Genomic DNA, 20070 nt, shown 5'->3' on the forward strand with positions numbered 1-20070 from the left:
ATGGAGAGCGTTTAGCCCGCCGTCTTCGTGGAGCCATCTCCGCCTAGGTGGCGGGAGACTCGCTTCTTTCTCGTTCCTTCGGTGGAGGCTCTTGAGTTCTCCTTTGGGAAGGAGATGCATCATCAAGAAGTAAGTTCTTGAGCCCTTCATATGGATTCTCTTCTTCTTCCCAAATCGGAGAGAGACCTCTTTTGGTAGTCTCACAAGGAGGCTTCCTAGGTGTTCTCTCGTCATGGTGATGAGCTTGGAGAATCCCGTGAGCACGGAGCTGCCGTTGCACTTCACTTTGGAGAGATGGATTGCCCATGGCTTGTTGAAGCCTAGAAACAAGATAGTTAACAAGCATTGAAGCATCATTAGTAGCTTGCTCATGAGCAAAATCAAAGTTATCAACATTAATTTCACTCTCTTTACTATTGTCAGCCATTCTAACAACTTTTAGGTGTAAACTTTTTAGGTGTACTTTGGCACTTCAAGCCCTAGTTGCTACTCCTCTTTACCCCTTTAGAAAAAGCACTCAAGCTACTGTACCCGCGGCTCGAATACCATTAATTGCAAGGAATAGAAGAGAGGGTCTTTCGACACCCAGACAGCACCGGCTCCTGTCAAGCTTCTAATAGCTCAATAGTGGTTAAGCCATAGGCAAGCCCCGTAGGACTCCACTATTAAGACCATAGCTCTCGACGGTGATGCCCCGTTAACTGCACAAAGGCAGGCGCACTGCAAGGCTGAAAAATCCCTATTCTACTTACTCACAGGCAATTAATAATACCAACCATTTGTAGCTAGCTTGAGGACCTCCCTTCTTGAGCAAGAAAAGAGAAACCTTGAGCTCTGATACCAATGTAACATTTAATGGACTAAAATCTTATGTGTAGCGGAAATTAGCATGAACATAGTGGGCATTTTATAAGAATAGATTCCTAATGAGAATTAGAAGAGTGCTTGGGTGGAGAGAGCAACAAAAATCATAACACCTAGTTAGATAGCATCGACAATACTTTCAAAAGAGAGAGATATTAAGCTATTGACAACAGTTGAGGACCGGATTTGCATGGAGCCGGTCCCCCCTCCAAAAGGCTTTGTATTATGGTTTCTCCCATCAAGAGAGACATTGTACAATACAATTCTTTGTGTTCCTTCAAGACTAGCTAGTGCAATGAAGATGGAAGCTTCATACACCAAGCAAAACACTTAATCAAACACAACTTGAATTATCCCCGTTCTCAGACCCAAGACCTCACACACCTTCGAAGATGGTGAGAGCTAGCAGGGTATGAGAGTAGATTGAGAGGAAAAAGAAGTATCTTACGAGAAAGATGTACATCTCCTCACATAATCACTCATATTAGCATAGCTTAGCTTAGTAATTAGCTTGGTAGAGAAGATGAGCATGCATTGAAGCTTGGCTCTTGGTTGGATTTGCATCCACATGCCAAGAGAGTGTTGATGTAGGCTTCTATCTCACAAGCTTGGAGTAGGTGATGAGCTCTCCATTAAAGCTTGGGAGGAGATAGAGTATTCTTCCTTCACACATGGTCAAGTGTGAGTGTGTGTGTGTCAATGCCAAGCAAAAATCAGCCCCCCCTCTCTCTTGGGCGATCCCTAGCTGCTAAATAGGTCTGGCTTTTGCCTCATTGGACCTCCCCAGGTCAAGCCAATAGGAATTAAGCAGCATAAGTGATAGCCTTCTGACATGTGTCCCCCTTTCCCCTTTTGTGAGAGCTTCAGGTAATTAAATAATTAAACTAAACTCTCATTGGACCCCTTTGCCTCCTGGCCAATAGGAATCAGGCAAGCCATGGGGCTCCTGAATGCTCATTGGACCCCTTGGGAGACTGCCCAATAGTCTTCTAGGAGACTTAATTCTCATTGGTTTCTTTTATTAAATGTTTTTAAATTAATTAAACTAGATTTACTCTAGCTTAATTCTCATTGGTCCACTTCAAGGGTCTTCCAATAGGAATTGGGCACACCTTGTGGGCATCTGGCCTAGGGAGCTGACATGTGTCCCTCATTCCCTTTGTGTAAAGGGAGCCTGTGTGTGTGTGTGTGGCTTTCTCTCTCATCTCCTACCTTTGGGGCTCGCCCCCTCCCATGTAGGGATGTGCAAAGACTTTTAGGGCACACACTAAGCATCCAATTTTCCCTAGGGTTGACCTTTGGACACAACCTTTGAATTTTGGAACCTTAGCATTTTGGAAGTCTTAATGGGCTGAACCTTAGGGTCTTTTTGGCCCATTGTTTCACATGGCTCTTTTGCAGATGGCCCCCCCTTTGGATCCCTATTTTCCCTCCTTTGGATCCCTACTGTGGCCGGTCTGCTAGCTTAACCAATATTCTAGCTTTTTCTCCTTGGCACTTCCCCACATTAAATGATCAGTTTAATATGAGAAAATCATTTAGGAGAATTAGATATTGATTATTATGACAACGTTTGTATTCTCGCCCGTATCTGTCAACAAAAACAATATCCTTCCCCATAGCAGTTTCATAAGAAAATAAGTAAAGAACCTTGTCTTTGCTTAATTCATTTGGGTAGGGTTCCTTGCATCGAAAGGAAGAGAATATTCCCTCGCTTTCATGCTTGTAAATCCCTACATTCTCATTATAGGTTGGGACCCTGGTTGTTTTCTTATCATACATAAAAAGCGCTACAGGTCGATCAATGTTAGGAGGCGGTTCTTGGGTTTCTGAAACCATTTTCCCTTTTGCCACGTTATCCTCATATCTGTTGTAATCCTCAGGGTTACTCACTATCAGATAGTGGTTTCCCTTTTCGTCTCTGATTCTGTCTCCATCATCGTAGACTCGAATTATCTCTAGTCTCTGAGCCGGTCTTTCTTCAATACAAATACACTTGCGTCCCCGATACTCAGAATAGACTAGGGCTCCCCTTGAGTTAGTTCCTTCCAAGAAGATTATAGTGAACCGGGTTTCGTTTAAAGGATGTAGGGAGGTGTTCCCTCTTGGCATTGGTCCTTCACTGTTGAAACCTACTGGCTGTTGACTCCCCATCATGAAGAAGGACTTTTCCGAAGAAGTGTCTGTATCACTACCCTCTTCAATGGTTGGTGCCAATGGGTCTAGTCTCGTCTGAGTTACACTCTCTTCTGTGGACGTGGTGCTAATTTGACTTTTGACACTTTTAGCTCCCGACTTAACAAAGGCTCCTGACCTTAAATACATAAGAATGAAAGTTTTGTTGCAAACTTAAAGCTTACCTGGACTCCTTCTTCCTGTATAGCTTTGTGATGACCTCCTTCTAGGATCTACACAAGGATGGTTAGTTTGTTCACAAGTGTTTTCCCTAAATTACCAAAAAATCTTTCAAGTATATACAGCAACCACTTAGTCAGTCTTCTGGTGGTCCAATTTCAATTATGAAATGACAGCTGGGATTTGTATAGAGAGTATGTCCTAGCAGTATAGTCACAAATTGAAAAAAGTGTCTGAATCACTACTTCCTTAGTCTATCATGATAGACTAACAGTTTGCTCTGGCACAAGTCAATTCAAAATTGTGACTTTACCCTTGAGTTCCAGTTACCCTCTATAGCATATCCCCCAAGTTTTGTGAAGTTTGGACACTTGGGTTGGGTTTTGGTCCCATTTTAGTATTTCAGTCGGAGCTTGATTCTCTATCTGACCCTCAGCTTGACCTTCAGTGATCTAAATGCCTTGAATTTTGGTGTGTCTGCTATTTAGGCCTTGATAAAGCTCTCCCTAGGGAAAATTTGAAAGAAAAGTTCCCCAGCAGAAATTTCCTTGGTCTATCACGATAGACTGAGCACGTTCTCCATTTTCAGCTTTTTTCCAAAGTTTTCTCCACAGTTGGTTTAGCCTCCCCTTGTGTAGTGCATTGACCAATTTTGGCAATGTTTGGACATTTGGTCAAAGACCTCTTGCCCTTGTCTCTGAATTCAGACTCCAAACACCAGTTTTGAAGTTTTGGGGTCAAAATTGGTGTTCAAATTCACTCAATTTTTGTGAGTACTCTTGTATTGATGTGTTAAGCTTGTGGTATAAGGGTTTTTTGCTTGTTGCTAGACAAACACCACCTTCACCAGTCTATCGCGATAGACCAGGTAGTGAGCAATGGGGATTTAATTTTTTTTCTGTTTTTGCATAGTCTTGTTCCCTGTGTCCATATAAGTCTATCCCCCAAATTTTATGAAGTTTGGACTTATTTTGACCTCAAACTCAAGCACTTCACAAATATCACTTTTCTCTGACATTTCACAACTCCGTTGCACTTGAAGTGATGCAAATTTGATGACACTGCATCTTAAACTTGTGCGCATCAGTCATACCTCATGACACAGTCAGTTTACCCTTGGCTAATGGTTATATCTCATCTTGGCCTCTTTAGGTTCACTTAGTGTTTCCTTATGACAATCACTTGTTTCTTTTTTTTTTCTTTTTTTTGCGGTTTTATAGCGTTTTTCTACTCTATTTCTTCACAAGTATAACAAGCACTCAAAACCAAAAACCATAACTCCACATTATCCTATTTAACTAAATCCAACTAGTCGCAGACCTTCGGGAAGACACAGGCTTCCTAGCTATCCACTAGACCTCAGGATACTCTATCCTGGATCTTGTTTTAAAAGTTTAAGCTCTCTCTAGTCAAAAATAAAGTAAGCTAACCATCACAGGAGTGACGTAGATCTCCCTACTTAAGGTCTTGTGTCTCGGGCAGCGGTGCCAATGTTTTAGGGCAAAACTACTCCCCTGTTCATACTCACGAGCACGACACAGACAACATACTTATCATCCGATGACACGAATAACCCGTAGGTGCACTAGGCAATCTCGTTAGCTTGTCAGGCTGAGACCAATCTACACATACGCACTTTTATGATGCATCAATCACTAACCTAGGTAGAATGCAACCCACTCTATCCCTAAAAAATCACAACACCGTTTACACGTCCAATGAACTCAAAATCGCATCAAACTTACTAGGCATCATCCTCTCACTAGGACATACTTACCTATAAGTCTAATCTCACCAGATTTGAACCCTAGCTATCTCGAATACTGTCGCGATAGACCAACAAGTCATAATCCAAAAGTGGGCAAAACTTAAGTTTATCAGTATCTATGTGTAGCTAATCTCTTTCTCATTCCATGAAGCACTTGATTATTGAAAACAGACACCGTTTGTGCTACTTACAAGCAAAACAAGCTCGAGGAAGAACCGATCGCGATCAACTCGAAACAGCAAATGCGTGGCGTGGGCGCATAGTTCTCGGAGAGACTACCGCGATATTGTGGTCGTTTCGAGAATCCGGTGAGGGAGAAGCGCATAGCGAAGAGGATAAGACACACTCACTCTCTCTCTCTCCCTCTCAGACTCGTACGACATAGGATTAATGTTCCAAAAAAATGTTGTTCAAAAAATGGTTCTAAGGTGACTTTTATACTTTAGTCACCTTAGCTCAAGAATGTACATGGGGTTCTCTTGCTCATGATTACAAAGTGGGAATAAATCTGAGTCCTGACTAACTGACTAATATTTAAATAATCCAGACGAATGGATCAAAATGATAAGATGTCTTTGACATAAAAAATGGAATTTGATATGCTTTACAAGATGGGCTCATTACAACAGTTAGACCAATGGGGCTCCAACAATCCACTTGTGGATCATGACGTGCAATAATCTATTATCCTACTGAAAGTTGAGCCCACGCGCCGTGATCCACACACACACACACACACACACACACACACACACACAGAGTACAGAGGAGAGAGAGAGAGAGAGGAGAGAGAGAGAGACAGAGATAGTGTACTTTATCTCAAGGTTACTATTTTACACATTATTCATCATCAACAAAATTGAGGTTTGTTGCTTAAAAGTCATGAACTAGATTTCAAATCTTTCTCCATCCACTTGTGGATCACGACGTGCAATAGGCTATTATCCCATCTCAAATTTGAGCACACGTGCCGTGATCCACCGAAAAAGAGAGAGAGAGAGAGAGAGAGAGAGAGAGAGAGAGATCCTTTGCAATTTTTTCTTCCTGTGGAATGGAAAGAACCAAGGCAACAGCAAGCAAGGCAGGGAAAGGACCAAGGCTTGCAAAGAAAGCATGTGGAAGGTCTGCTAGTAAGAAGAAAACTTTAGGTAAACCAATGAAGATATTGAAGGGACCAAGAATGAAGAATATTCAAAGAAACATGGGTTTATTCAAGGAGATAAAAAAAGGTCAGAAATGTATTGATCTTCGTGTCCCTAAACATCCTTTACAAAGAGCAGTAGGAAAATTTGTGAGGAAGCATGTGCTGGTACAATGATATGGAAGGCTTTTACCCTGCTCTGTCTTCAAGAAGCAGCAAAAGCTTTTTTACTGGAGTATTTTAATGATATCACCATTGTTGCTACTCATGCTCACTGGGTGACAATAATGGATAAGGACAATAAGACTCTCAAGAGAGTACGTTGGAGATACGATAAGCTCCTTATCCTAATGAGTTTATTGACCCCAAAATGAAAGATATATTGCTAATACCACGAGCCCGCCAGGATCATGGGGTTAAGATTCATGAGGTTACTCATGATGTGAACACCAGAGCCAAAGATGAGCAAGAAGAAAGAAGTCACCTGGAAGCAGAGAAATTAAAGAGGATACAGTCTTCTGCTGCTGATGAAGAGGCCCGGAGGAGAAATTATGGGCAAGTTACCACAGACTTAAATGAAAGAAACAATTGATATTTTACATTCCATGAAAGGACTGTTAGAAACCATTCCCCTTGCTGATGGTACTAGGCAATTAGCACTGGATTCTGTTGATATTGGGATTTTGAAAGATCCCAATGCACAAATTACAGAATCTATTGCTTATTTATGCTTAGATTAAGTGCTCTTCTCTACCTTTAAGATCCTTTTTTTTTGTACTTGGTCTCTAATTAAATCCTTGTTTTTTATTGTAGCTCAATAAAGAGCCAGCTCCCTCAAGAAACCCATACTGAAATATATGTTTTAGATCCACAGTTGTTTGTACCACTCCAAATAAAAAACACCCCTCATGGCACATTGGAGAGATAGTTTGTCCACTGTCCAATTCTTCAAGTCACAACTCTAGTGCTGCCATACGAATCAAATAATCATTAAAGCCTTGTATGCATTGAATTGGACAAACAAGTGGTATGGACTATCAACTCCATACAAGGAACACATTCAGAGATAAGAGCGTGAGTGTTGATAAAACCTTCAGTGTTTATTTGGGGTATGGTTGATGACCCGAATATTGTTAATAACAAATAACCTTCACTGTTCATAGATGTGTAAAAAGATTACTTCATGTCTATGGAAGGCTTTGTGGAAATCATGAACTCTACAAGTCAACCTTTAAAACTGTCAAAGTGCCTAATCAGACAGATCCAAATTTCTTTGGTTGGAAATGTCTTCTCCATACAGAGTACATACTACAAAGTTTTTTTCCTTTGAATCCATTTACGTCAAAGGTATTTCCTTGCTATGGTTTTGACCAACTTGGTGCTATTGTTAATTAAAGTATTGACCACAAGTTACCCTAATTTTGCAGAATGCTATGGAAAATTATACCTTGGAATATTTACAAAGGTACCGCGCTTCAATGATTCAACATCTACTATCTCTTTCAACCCCAAGTGTTTAAGATGTAGAAGAGAGTTTTGTCAATGACCATAGAATAACTTTAACAATGACCGGTGAAGAGGAAGTCATGCCAGTTTCCACCACTGGAAACCAAATCCCTAAAAATGACTGCATATTAGAGGAACAGACACCAGTATGCTTTGCAGTTGGAGCGGTTGAATCCAAAGTTGTGGTTGATCAATGTGAAGTAGGCCATGCCCTTGAAAATGCAGATGTAAAATGCTCCTCAGAGGCGAGGAACACAATAGAGGTTCTAGGCCAAGTAGAGGAGGATAAGGGAGTGCCTATTATTGTGGCATAGGATGCAGCAAATGATCAAAATGAGGGAGGCCAATCTCCTGTAATTGCTGATGTGAAGAGCTCTTCAGAGCCGAGAGAAGATACAGAGTGTCTTGACCATGTAGAGGAGGAGGCCAACATGCAAATCAAGGCCAAGAACAGACAACAGGACAAGTTAATCATTCGGCCATGGAAACACAAGAGTCATGTACTGCACAACTAGAAGAGGTGGATACCCTTGGTAATACAGAAGGGAACATCAACACTCAACAACAGAATGTCAACATTAGAAATGACTAGTATGGACTCTTGCTTCAAGTAGATATGGTTGTTCCGGTAATATCCATTGTACTTAAATATAATACTCTTTTTTGTTTCTAACTACTTATATGTATGCACACAATGATTGCAGAGACTGATTATCTTGGATCTCAATGGATTGTTGTTACTACGACAGCCATACAATGTACATATAGAGTTCTTCGATTTACGTAGTTTTTGCTTGGGAAATGTCAGAGTATTAATTCGACCAGGCACTAAGGAATTTTTGAATTTTTTGTTTCCACGGTTTAGGGTTGCTATCTGGTCTTCAATGCACGCCCAAAACCTGAATCCCCTTGTTACCATAGTTTGCAATTTGGCTGAAATTCAGATATCAGATTTTTATTTTGTGTATAGTCAATTAAATTGTAATACCATTGCGAGACATTTCCACCCAATCAAAGCTAATGTACCACTTTTCTACAAGCCCTTTGAACATATCAATGTGTCTTATGATGCTCTCAATACTTTGTTGATTGATGAAACACCACATAAGGGTTTAGTTAATCCACCCAGCACTACTATTTTCCGATTTTTACCTAGAGGACATTTTGGTCCCATACCTGTGAGCAATGTACTTAAGCCCATTGAGCACATCGCAATTTATACTTACAAATGTACTTAGTAATTCATTGTTTATACCTTAAATTGATAGTGTCTATCTGCCTACGTGTTTCGAATACTCAGAGAGAGAGAGAGAGAGAGAGAGAGAGAGAGAGAGAGAGAGAGAGAGAGTTGAGCAAACACTTGATATAATGATTAAACTAGTCAAAAAAGTTACATTTCGTTGAAGCCATTGAGGCCTAACTCCATGGGCACAATTTGGATACGGTCAGAAAGATCTCCATTAAAAAAATGCTTCTCCCTTTGTTGCATTACTCTTCATTCGCCCAGCAACAAGAAATAAAATTTTACGGAGTCAATGTCGGCAGTCTTCTCCACTATGTCATGTCGAAGCTATTAAAGATTGCATTGTTGCCTTATTGTAATTACTGTCATAAGATTTAGGTCTTTGTCCACCAGTTCCACGTTTATGACAACATTGTTTGCCAAACTTGCTGCCTCTTGATCCATAGGCACATAGTGAGTGGCATAAAATGGTAACCATCTTTTTGCAACATTTGTCAGCCTACTCAACGTCCTCTTCCTTATATGTGTATATATTTTTCTACGCTATTAAGTTATCTAGAGTAAATTCCCCCTCTTCGTTTATCCTTTTTGGTGACACATACATTATAATCTTCCCAAAAATGTCACCTTAGTCATATATTTATATTACCACCCTTTTCTTTTTTGCTTTGTAAATAGAATAAGCATACAATAACCAACTATATACCCCAAACTTTCTTACCTCTTATGAATTAGTAGTAGAAAAATAATATATCCATCTTCCACCCCATATAGATAAATTCCCATGGAAATCAACTCTCCACTTGTCTTTACCAAAGATTATGGTCCCTCTCTACAAGTCTTCTATGCCCCCTACATAGGTGGCCCAATATCTCTTAAGAATATACGTATAGTTTCTCTCCTTTAAAAAAAACTCAAATTGTATATTCTTTTCACAATCAAATAATATTGATCCCTCCTCTATTTGTTTAAGCATCATAGCCTTTTGAAAAAGCATGATTCCCCTTTGATGCATATAAGCAAATGGCCCATACAAGAAGACTTGGAAGCAAAAGGTTCCCTAGCCTAGTATGGACCTTCCAAACCGAATTCCTTGGTGCATGGGTGTGAAGAATAGTCCAAATTCATATCAAACATGTTGAGAAGGTCAATTTTTCCCTTTGAAGCATGTCATTCCGAGGTACAGGTAAAAAGTTATGGTCAAAATAGTGTAAATCTGTCAGATTCGCAGCAAAAGGGAACTGTAAATCAAGTAAATCAAGTAGGTGAGATCTTATTTTTCACCTACTCATCTTCTAGAAGAGCAATGAGTGTTCAAGGTCACTTGCATGTGATGGGACCAACCTAAAGATTCTTTCTAAAATGCCAAGATAGACAAGTTGAGATACCCTGCAGGAGCCACCCGTAGGGCCTCATGGTGGGGCCCACCTACATTATGCACACCTATGGAGCCTTCATGGTCTAGAATGATATTTTTGGTGAATAAATAGTCCCTTTTATGTCCAATATTCAATGAGTGGTCAAAGGACACTTAATTAGGTCTAATCACTTACTCTAATTAAGTGTAGCATAATCCCACTCCTACACAACTATAAATAGCCCCCCTTGGAGAGACTCAAGGACACACACCTATATTTTTAACTTCATGTTGTTTCTTGATCAATAGTAGAGAAAACCCCAAGTCTCCCTCTTTCACATCCTCCCTCCTAACCCTCCTCTTTGGAGGAAGTGCAAACTCTATTCTCCACTCTTTCCATTCTACAATCTCTTACTCCATCAACCCAATAAATCATTTGTAGCACCTCAATAACTTGTAAATACATCATGATCTCTCTCATGGTTATGTTAATGATCATGAAATCATCTTCAAAACTTTCAAGTGTCGCAATTCGTGATGGTTAGCCAGCGTCTGTCGTCCCCTTAAAAGGTGCGCGAGAAATCAAGTAAGGTTCTATTCTCAATTTACCATTGGTTTGTTTCTCCACACTTATTCAATTGGTCTAAAGAAATTTCTCACTCCAACTCTCTTTTGCTTCATTACATATGCATGTGGCTACCTCTCATGGTGATTTTATTTGTGTCACGGCATTGCATAGATGGAGATGAGCTCTCTATGCAAAGTGTGTTAGTTTGATGTAAGTGATTCTCTTGTGTTTTTGAGAGGCAAGTCTTGTGCGCATGATTTTTTTGATGAGTGCTTGAGAGAGGAAGAGTTTGGATGTATTATGGGTATTCTTATGGGGAGAAGGTGAATGCTATTCCACAAATTGCATATTTCATTTTGATGCACAACATTGGGTTGCATAATCATTGATGGTGTTCAAGTGTCGAAAGTGTATATAGAGTAAGGTGGTTTTCAAAGTGTGTTGCTTGAGTGGGTGAGTGCAAGTGTTATTTTGATTGGTTTCCTTCTCCACTCCCAAAAGAAGGTGGTGCCCCAAGTAGTGTGCGTACCTCTTTACGAACATTTTGTGAGGGTAGGCCCATTGGTTTGGGTTTAGAGGCCCCATTTCAAAAAGCTCGCCCTCATAAAGTGGTGCCCCCACGTAGGAACATAGTTTCAAGTTACCTTCAAATTTTTTAGTGATGAACAATGGAGTTACCATCTATCCATTTCATTTTGCACAACACATTAGAGTAAATGTTCACATAGATAGAAAAGTCGTTTTCCAGCAACGCATTGTTTTTATGTTTGGTGGAGAAAGACTTAGAGAAATACTGGCATCACCCAATCCAATTATACTTCCAATCATCGATTATGAAACTTCTTTTGATGTTCACGTTTTCATTTTGTTTTAAAGGCACGAACAAGGAGTGGTGAAGGGGTGCTCAAGGGCCATATGAAGGAACGAGGTCTTCAAACCAACAACGAGGAGTAGCACATGAATCACGATCAAAACAATGAACCTTTTAGGCCTATTGCTCGGCAATCCATTCATATAATCATTGCAACTAAGTTTAGGTTTCAATCTATCATAAGGAGGATATTTGGATCCACTCGCCTCAATGAAATCAATGCTTCAATTAATCCATTTATTCTACCTATGATAAAGTACGAATTAACAATGGATGTGTACATCTTCATTTTAATGTAATCAGATTTATAGTGTCAATAATCTTGTGCGGCCCATAAGAGAAAAGTTTCTTAAAAAAAAAGAGATTTCAAAAAGTCTAAAAAAAATGTCAAGTTCTTTTCCCACGTTCTATGCAAGAAGTGGGGAAGATGCGCAAGAGTTTCTTGACAACTTGGAGATGGCACATCTCATATCCGGGAGAGATGAAGAAGAAGTAAGCTACGAGCCTTCCCGTTGCTTCTAAAAGCAGAAGCTAAAGCATGGTATGAGACCTTGCGACCCCAAATCAAGTCCAATTGGGAGAGACTGCGAGCAAGCTTCCTCTCCAAGTTCGGGCAAGGTGATACTTCTGAAGGACTATGGAAATGTCTTATTGGACATAAGCAGGTATCACTTGAAGACTATCCCTCTTATGAAGCAACCTTTGGGGTAGGTGGGAGGCTACATTAGAAAATCATGGTGGTGCACCTAACTTTCTAAAAAAAGAGAGATTCATGGTTGGCTTGTATCCACTTTTAAAGGCTAAAGTAGAGCTAAAATTCCCATCCACCTTCGAAGAAGCACGTGAGGTAGCCATCATCAAGTTTAGAAAACTACACTTCCAAGCACATAGAGCAAGGGGTTTGAATGAAGTGAGTGAGAGGGAGTCTTCACAAACCATGGAAGCACCAATTAGGGCCCCTCTTGCACAATCTTCACAAATAGGAGATAACTCTCAACAAGAGGTTTTACAAAGGCTAACTCAACAGCTTGAGAACCTCACTCTGAATCTAGTACAAGGCCTACCTCAACAACGACAACCAAGAGAAGGGAATCGCAATCAACGAAGACAAGCTCAAGAGTTGTGATGTTGGAATTGCAATGAAATGGGCCATGGCATGTACAATTGTCCACATCCAAGGCGACTTCCGGGAGACATATATCCCCCCAGACCGACTCCTCTCACTGTGCAGCAAGAACAAGCTCAAGGCCCACAAATCCTTCGTCGACCACCACCACCAGCAAATATACCTCCCGTCCCACATGAGGAGGAAGAAAGAGGAGTCAACATCATCAAGCTAGAAGAGGTAATAGATGAGCATACTCTAAACTTTGATGTTATGCCGGCAGAAAAACGCACAAGAGCACATGATAAGGATGAATACATGAGAAGTGAAGGAACAAATTCAGCCAGAAGGGACAAGAAGAAGAAGTCAAAGATGGAAGAAGCTGAAAGTAGCAGGAAGAAAAGATCAAGGCGAAGGGAAATTGGTATCAACGACTTCCCATTGGGAAAGGAGCTAGAGCCCTACAACATCCTGGAGGATTTACAAACCCAAAAGCCAAACATTTCATGGCCTCAACTTCTACACCTATCAGCCAAAGTAAGAAGGCAATGGCCAAAGTTGGTAAGTACAAGAATTCCAAAAAAGAAAGCAAATCTTTCCATTAAGGTTGTGGCCTCAAAGCTACAAAAAGATGTGGAACCCATTGTGGATGCTTACATAAGGGGTAAAAAGGTGTCTAATTTATATGTTGATGGTGGAGCTCAAATGTGTGTGATCACGGAAAAATCAATAAACAGGTTAGGGCTTGAAATTACAAAGTACTCTAATTGTCAAGCTAGGCTAGCCAACAACTCAAGTGTGAAGTGTTTGGGGATCATTGAAAATGTAAAAGTCTCTGTATGTAACATAGATGCACGAGTGGATATGTATGTCATGCCAGCTAAGGGGGAGGGCTATCCCATCATCCTAGGGAGGCCTTGGCTCATTGCTGTGAATGCAAATCAAAAATTGGGAAGTGGTCGTTTGATTCTTAAGAAGGGTCAACCGGTGGTGTATGATTGGCGAGAAGGAAAGCAACTAGATATCAACTATGAAACCACGGCAGATGAAGAGAGAGAGGAGGAGAGTCCTTACTCAAGTGATGAGGAAGCATCAACTAGTGCATCAACCAGTGAAGAGGAGTCTTCTTTGGAGGTAATGGGAATTGTATTCAACGCCAACACTCAAGATGTTCCAGTAGAAGAAAAGCCAACAGACAATCACACACGAGGGGATGAAAGATGCCACCACCTTGAAGAAGGATTTGAGAAGATGCTTGCATAAGATCTTACTTGTGAGGAGAAGAGGTCCTACATCAATATGTTAAGGAGGTATCCCAATTTGTTTATCATTGACTACTCACAAATAGGAGGTGTAGATGTAATAGAGCATCGAATTGAATTGAAACCAGGGACCAAACCCGTGGCTCAAAAGTTAAGGCGACTAGGATCTGTGCACAAAAGGCTCTCCTACAAGAAGTGAATCTAATATTGAAGGCTGGCTTCATCTATCCAGTATCCAACTCCGAATGGGTATCACCTATTGTAGTCACTCCCGAGAAGAATGGTAAGTGGAGGGTCTGCGTGGATTACAAACCCCTCAACGCTGCGACAAAGAGGGACCACTTCCCTCTCCCTTTCCAAGATGAAATTTTGAATGAAGTAGCAGGTCACGAATGCTACATTGTGATGGGTATTCAGAATATTTTCAAATTAGAATAGCAGAAGAGGACCAACCAAAAACCACCTTCATCACACCTTGGGGATGTTTTGCATTCAGAGTAATGCCTTTTGGGCTCACCAATGCTCCTAGCACCTTCATGAGATTCACAATATTTGTATTTCAGCCATTCTTTGGAAAATCCATAAGAGTCTTTATGGATGATTTCTATATTTATAGTTGTAGATCACTTCATTGCCAAAAGGTTGAAGAGGGGCTTAAGAGGCTCCATCAATTTGGGGGACAACTCAACCCAGAGAAGTGTCATATCGGTGAATCTCAGGTGGTTTTTCTAGGCCATGTGGTTTCTTCGCAAGGAATTCAAGTGGATCCCTCTAAAGTAGAGGCCCTTTTGTCATTATCTCCACCAACAACAACTTAAGGAGCTAATGACCTTCAACCACAAAGTGAGGTACATGTCTCGCTTCATCCATCTCCTAGCAGAAGCCATCGCCCCTTTGCATAGGTTGGCAAGCCAATCTACATTTGAATGGGGGAGGGAACATGCAAAATGTTTTGAGGAAGTGAAGGTCATTCTTAGCTCTCTCCCAATCCTAATGCCACTAGATCCAAAGGAGACCTACTATGTCACTCCAAGTGTAGGTTTCGAAGCAATTGGTGTTGTTTTGATGCAAAAAGATCCTAAAACATCATACATGAGGCCGATCTATTTTGCAAGCAAGGTGATGACTCCGGCTGAGAAGGGATACACTGAATGGAGAAAGTGGTCTTTGCAATCTTGTTTGCGGTAATGAAGTTTCGATCGTATCTTCTCCCTGTGCCATTTGTTTTTCTCACCTTAGAGTACAATCTACCATACTTAGTACAACACATGAGCCTCTCATCTAGAATAGCAAAGTGGGTGCTTGAACTCCAAGAATTTGAACACACTTTCCTTGTAGAAGATAGCACAAGAGCAGGACCTGGAGACATTCTTACCTACAAAGTGAGAGAAAGGGAAGGATCACGACTACAAAGAGAGGAAGGCTCAAAACAGTTCAAAGTGAAGGAGATTGATAATGCCCATACTTTATGCTTTGACGGAGCTTATCAACGCCAACAAGACAAAGCAGCAGGGGGAATCATCATTTTGAACCCACAAAAGGAGGTAATGGTTAGAAAAGATATCACTCTACCCAGTGTTCACTCTAACAATGAGGCCGAGTATGCTTCTCTAATCCTTGGGTTAGAAGAATGCAAAGAATTAGGCATACAAAGACTTATTATAAAAGGTGATTCTTTGCTAGTGGTCAGGCAAATCCAAGGGACTTGGAGGTGCAAGAATCGTACATTGTTTGAGTGGCTTAGTAGTGTAAGAGCTTTGATGAAGGGTTTTAAAGCAACACAGGTACAACACATTGTGAGAACTCATAACAAGGAAGCAAACTTACTCGCAAATGAAAAGATTCAAATGGCGGTAGGAGGTGTGAAACTATATGAACCCAAATATCAAGGTCAAGAGGAGCTAAAAGACATTATCTTCTTTCTACAAGCAGGTGAGTGTCCCAAACACTTAGACAAGGTGCAAGTACATAGACTAGTTAAGAAGGCCACACCTTACCAGTTGATCGGGGATGATTTATATCACAAAGGGAAAGATTTGTTCTTGAGGAGAGTACCAGGTGTGCAAGAGATAGAGAAAATTCTTCTTTCATGTCATGATGATGTCTGTGGTGGTCACTTTTCTCAAGATATTACAAGTAGGAAGATTTTACAAGCAGGGTTTATTTGGCCGAGCTTACATAGTGATGTCCAATATTGGTGTAAGGCATGTAAGTCATGCCAAATTGCTGGGGATAGACGACTAACATATGAGCCTCGAGTCCCAATAATATCTTATGGCCCTTTTGAAAAGTGGGGTGTGGATGCAATAGGTCCCCTACCTCGTACTTCTACAGGGAAGGTTTTCATCATCATGGGTGTTGACTACATGACACGATGGGCGGAAGCAACAAGCACAACCTGAATCACAGCTGAAGAGGTATCAAAGTTTATTTTTGATCATATTTGTAGTAGGTTTCGAACACCCCTAGAAATCTTATCAGATCGAGGCCCGGGTTTTAGGGCTGACCTTCTGAATGATCTCTTGAGGAGGTTAAAAGTGAAACACCTACATTCCACACCTTACTATCCTCAATGCAATGTATTGGTGGAAAAAGTGAATGGAATGATATGTAAGATCATTTCTAAGCAGGTTGTGGACCGGCCTAATGATTGGGATCGCCATTTGACGGCTGCTCTTTGGGCGTATAGGACATCTTTCAAGGTATCTACCCAATTCACCCCTTTTCATCTAGTTTATGGACAGGAGGCACTTCTTCCCATTGAGGTAGAGCTCTCAAGCTTGTGCGTTCTTTCAAGAGTGGCAAAAAAACCAAAAGAGGTTCTACATGAAAGGATCTTAGATCTCCATTGACTTCAGCTAGATAGAGAAGAGTCCATTGATCACTACATCACCAAAGCGACAAGCCAAAGGGATAAAATCAACAAGAAGCTCAAGGAGAAAGGATTGAAGGAAGGTATGTTGGTTCTTTGCTATGATAACCGACTTGATACTCGACTTGACAAAAAGTTTTTGCAAAGATGGGAGGGACTTTCATGATAAAAACAAAGTTTGGGAATGGTAGTTACAGATTAGCAGATTTATCAGGAAAACTCCACAAGACCAGATTCAATGGATGTAGATTAAAGCCCTACTTTCAACGTATCAATCCGTTGATAGGCAGTCATCTGCCTACATCGTCTAAGCTCCAAATGGACATGTCTCCCTTCGGCTTGGCAAATGCTCCACCTATTTTTAAAGCTTTGATGTGCAAAGAAGAACCAGCCTTGGAATCTGAACATACCCAAGGCAACCCTCCCATGTCCGATTTATGGGATTGAGGTAATGAAAAGCAGGTCTAATGGAGTAAAAGAGTGCATGACGCTCCTCCTATTGAAAAAAAAAAAGTGGAAAAGGAAAAATGACAAAAAAAAAGAGGAAAAAAAAGAAGAAAAAGAAGCAACACCGTCCTCCTAAAGATATGAATATCTCTAGGCTTGGGGGAGGGCTAATATCAGTGGCATACCATCTTTTTGCAACATTTGTCAGCCTACTCAACGTCCTCTTCCTCATATGTGTATATATTTTTCTACGCTATTAAGTTATCTAGAGTAAATTCCCCCTCTTCGTTTAACCTTTGTGGCGACACATACATTATACTCGTCCCAAAAATGTCACCTTAGTCATATATTTATATTATCACCCTTTTCTTTTTTGCTTTGTAAATAGAATAAGCATACAATAACCAACTATATACCCCAAACTTTCTTACCTCTTGTGAATTAGTAGTAGAAAAATAATATATCCATCTTCCACCCCATATAGATAAATTCTCATGGAAATCAACTCTCCACTTGTCTTTACCAAAGATAATGGTCCCTCTTTACAAGTCTTCTATGCCCTCTACATAGGTGGCCCAATATCTCTTAAGAATATACGTATAGTTTCTCTCCTTTCAAAAAAACTCCAATTGTATATTCTTTTCACAAGAAAATAATATTGGGCCCTCCTCTATTTGTTTAAGCATCATAGCCTTTTGAAAAAGCATGATTCCCCTTGGATGCATACAAGCAAAGGGCCCATACAAGAAGACTTGGAAGCAAAAGGTTCCCTAGCCTAGTGTGGACCTTCCAAACCAAATTCCATGGTGCATGGGCGTGAAGAATAGTCCAAATTCATATCAAACATGTTGAGAAGGTCAATTTTGCCTTTGAATCATGTCATTCCGAGCTACAGGTAAAAAAGTATGGTCAAAATAGTGTAAATCTGTCAGATTCGCAGCAAAAGGGAACTGTAAATCAAGTAAATCAAGAGGGTGAGATCTTATTTTTCCCCTACTCATCTTCTAGAAGAGCAATGAGTGTTCAAGGTCACTTGCATGTGATGGGACCAACCTAAAGATGCTTTCTAAAATGCCAAGACAGACAAGTTGAGATACCGTGCAGGAGCCACCCGTAGGGCCTCATGGTGGGGCCCACCTACATTATGCACCCCTATGGAGCCTTCACGGTCTAAAATGATATTTTTGGTGAATAAATAGTCCCTTTTATGTCCAATATTCAATGAGTGGTCAAAGGACACTTAATTAGGTCTAATCACTTACTCTAATTAAGTGTAGCATAATCCCACTCCTACACAACTATAAATAGACCCCCTTGGAGAGACTCAAGGACACACACCTATATTTTCAACTTCATGTTGTTTCTTGATCAATAGTAGAGAAAACCCCAAGTCTCCCTCTTTCACATCCTCCCTCCTAACCCTCCTCTTTGGAGGAAGTGCAAACTCTATTCTCCACTCTTTCCATTCTACAATCTCTTACTCCATCAACGCAATAAATCATTTGTAGCACCTCAATAACTTGTAAATACATAATGATCTCTCTCATGGTTATGTTAATGATCATGAAATCATCTTCAAAACGTTCAAGTGTCGCAATTCGTAATTATTGCCATAAGATTTAGGTCTTTGTCCACCAGTTCCACGTTTATGACAACATTGTTTGCTAAACTTGCTGCCTCTTGATCCATAGGCACATAGTGAGTGGCATAAAATGGTAACCATCTTTTTGCAACATTTGTCAGCCTACTCAACGTCCTCTTCCTCATATGTGTATATATTTTTCTACGCTATTAAGTTATCTAGAGTAAATTCCCCCTCTTCGTTTAACCTTTGTGGCGACACATACATTATACTCTTTCCAAAAATATCACCTTAGTCATATATTTATATTACCACCCTTTTCATTTTTTCTTTGTAAATATAATAAGCATACAATAACCAACTATATACCCCCAAACTTTCTTACCTCTTGTGAATTAGTAGAAAAATAATATATCCATCTTCCACCCCATATAGATAAATTCCCATGGAAATCAACTCTCCACTTGTCTTTACCAAAGATTATGGTCCCACTCTACAAGTCTTCTATGCCCCCTACATAGGTGGCCCAATATCTCTTAAGAATATACATATAGTTTCTCTCCTTTCAAAAAGACTCCAATTGTATATTCTTTTCAGAAGAAAATAATATTGGGCCCTCCTCTATTTGTTTAAGCATCATAGCCTTTTGAAAAATCATGATTCCCCTTGGATGCATACAAGCAAAGGGCCCATACAAGAAGACTTGGAAGCAAAAGGTTCCCTAGCCTAGTGTGGACCTTCCAAACCAAATTCCTTGGTGCATGGGCGTGAAGAATAGTCAAAATTCATATCAAACATGCTGAGAAGCTCAATTTTGCCTTTTGAAGCATGTCATTCCGAGCTACAGGTAAAAAGTTATGGTCAAAATAGTGTAAATCTCTCAGATTCGCAGCAAAAGGGAACTGTAAATCAAGTAAATCAAGAGGGTGAGATCTTATTTTTCCCCTACTCATCTTCTAGAAGAGCAATGAGTGTTCAAGGTCACTTGAATGTGATGGGACCAACCTAAAGATGCTTTCTAAATGCCAAGATAGACAAGTTGAGATACCCCGTAGGAGCCACCCGTAGGGCCTCATGGTGGGGCACACCTACATTATGCACCCCTATGGAGACTTCACGGTCTAAAATG

The sequence above is a fragment of the Adiantum capillus-veneris genome, chromosome 10 (genome assembly GCF_014529385.1).
Source record: "Adiantum capillus-veneris isolate H3 chromosome 10, ASM1452938v2, whole genome shotgun sequence".
Lineage (NCBI taxonomy): Eukaryota > Viridiplantae > Streptophyta > Polypodiopsida > Polypodiales > Pteridaceae > Adiantum > Adiantum capillus-veneris.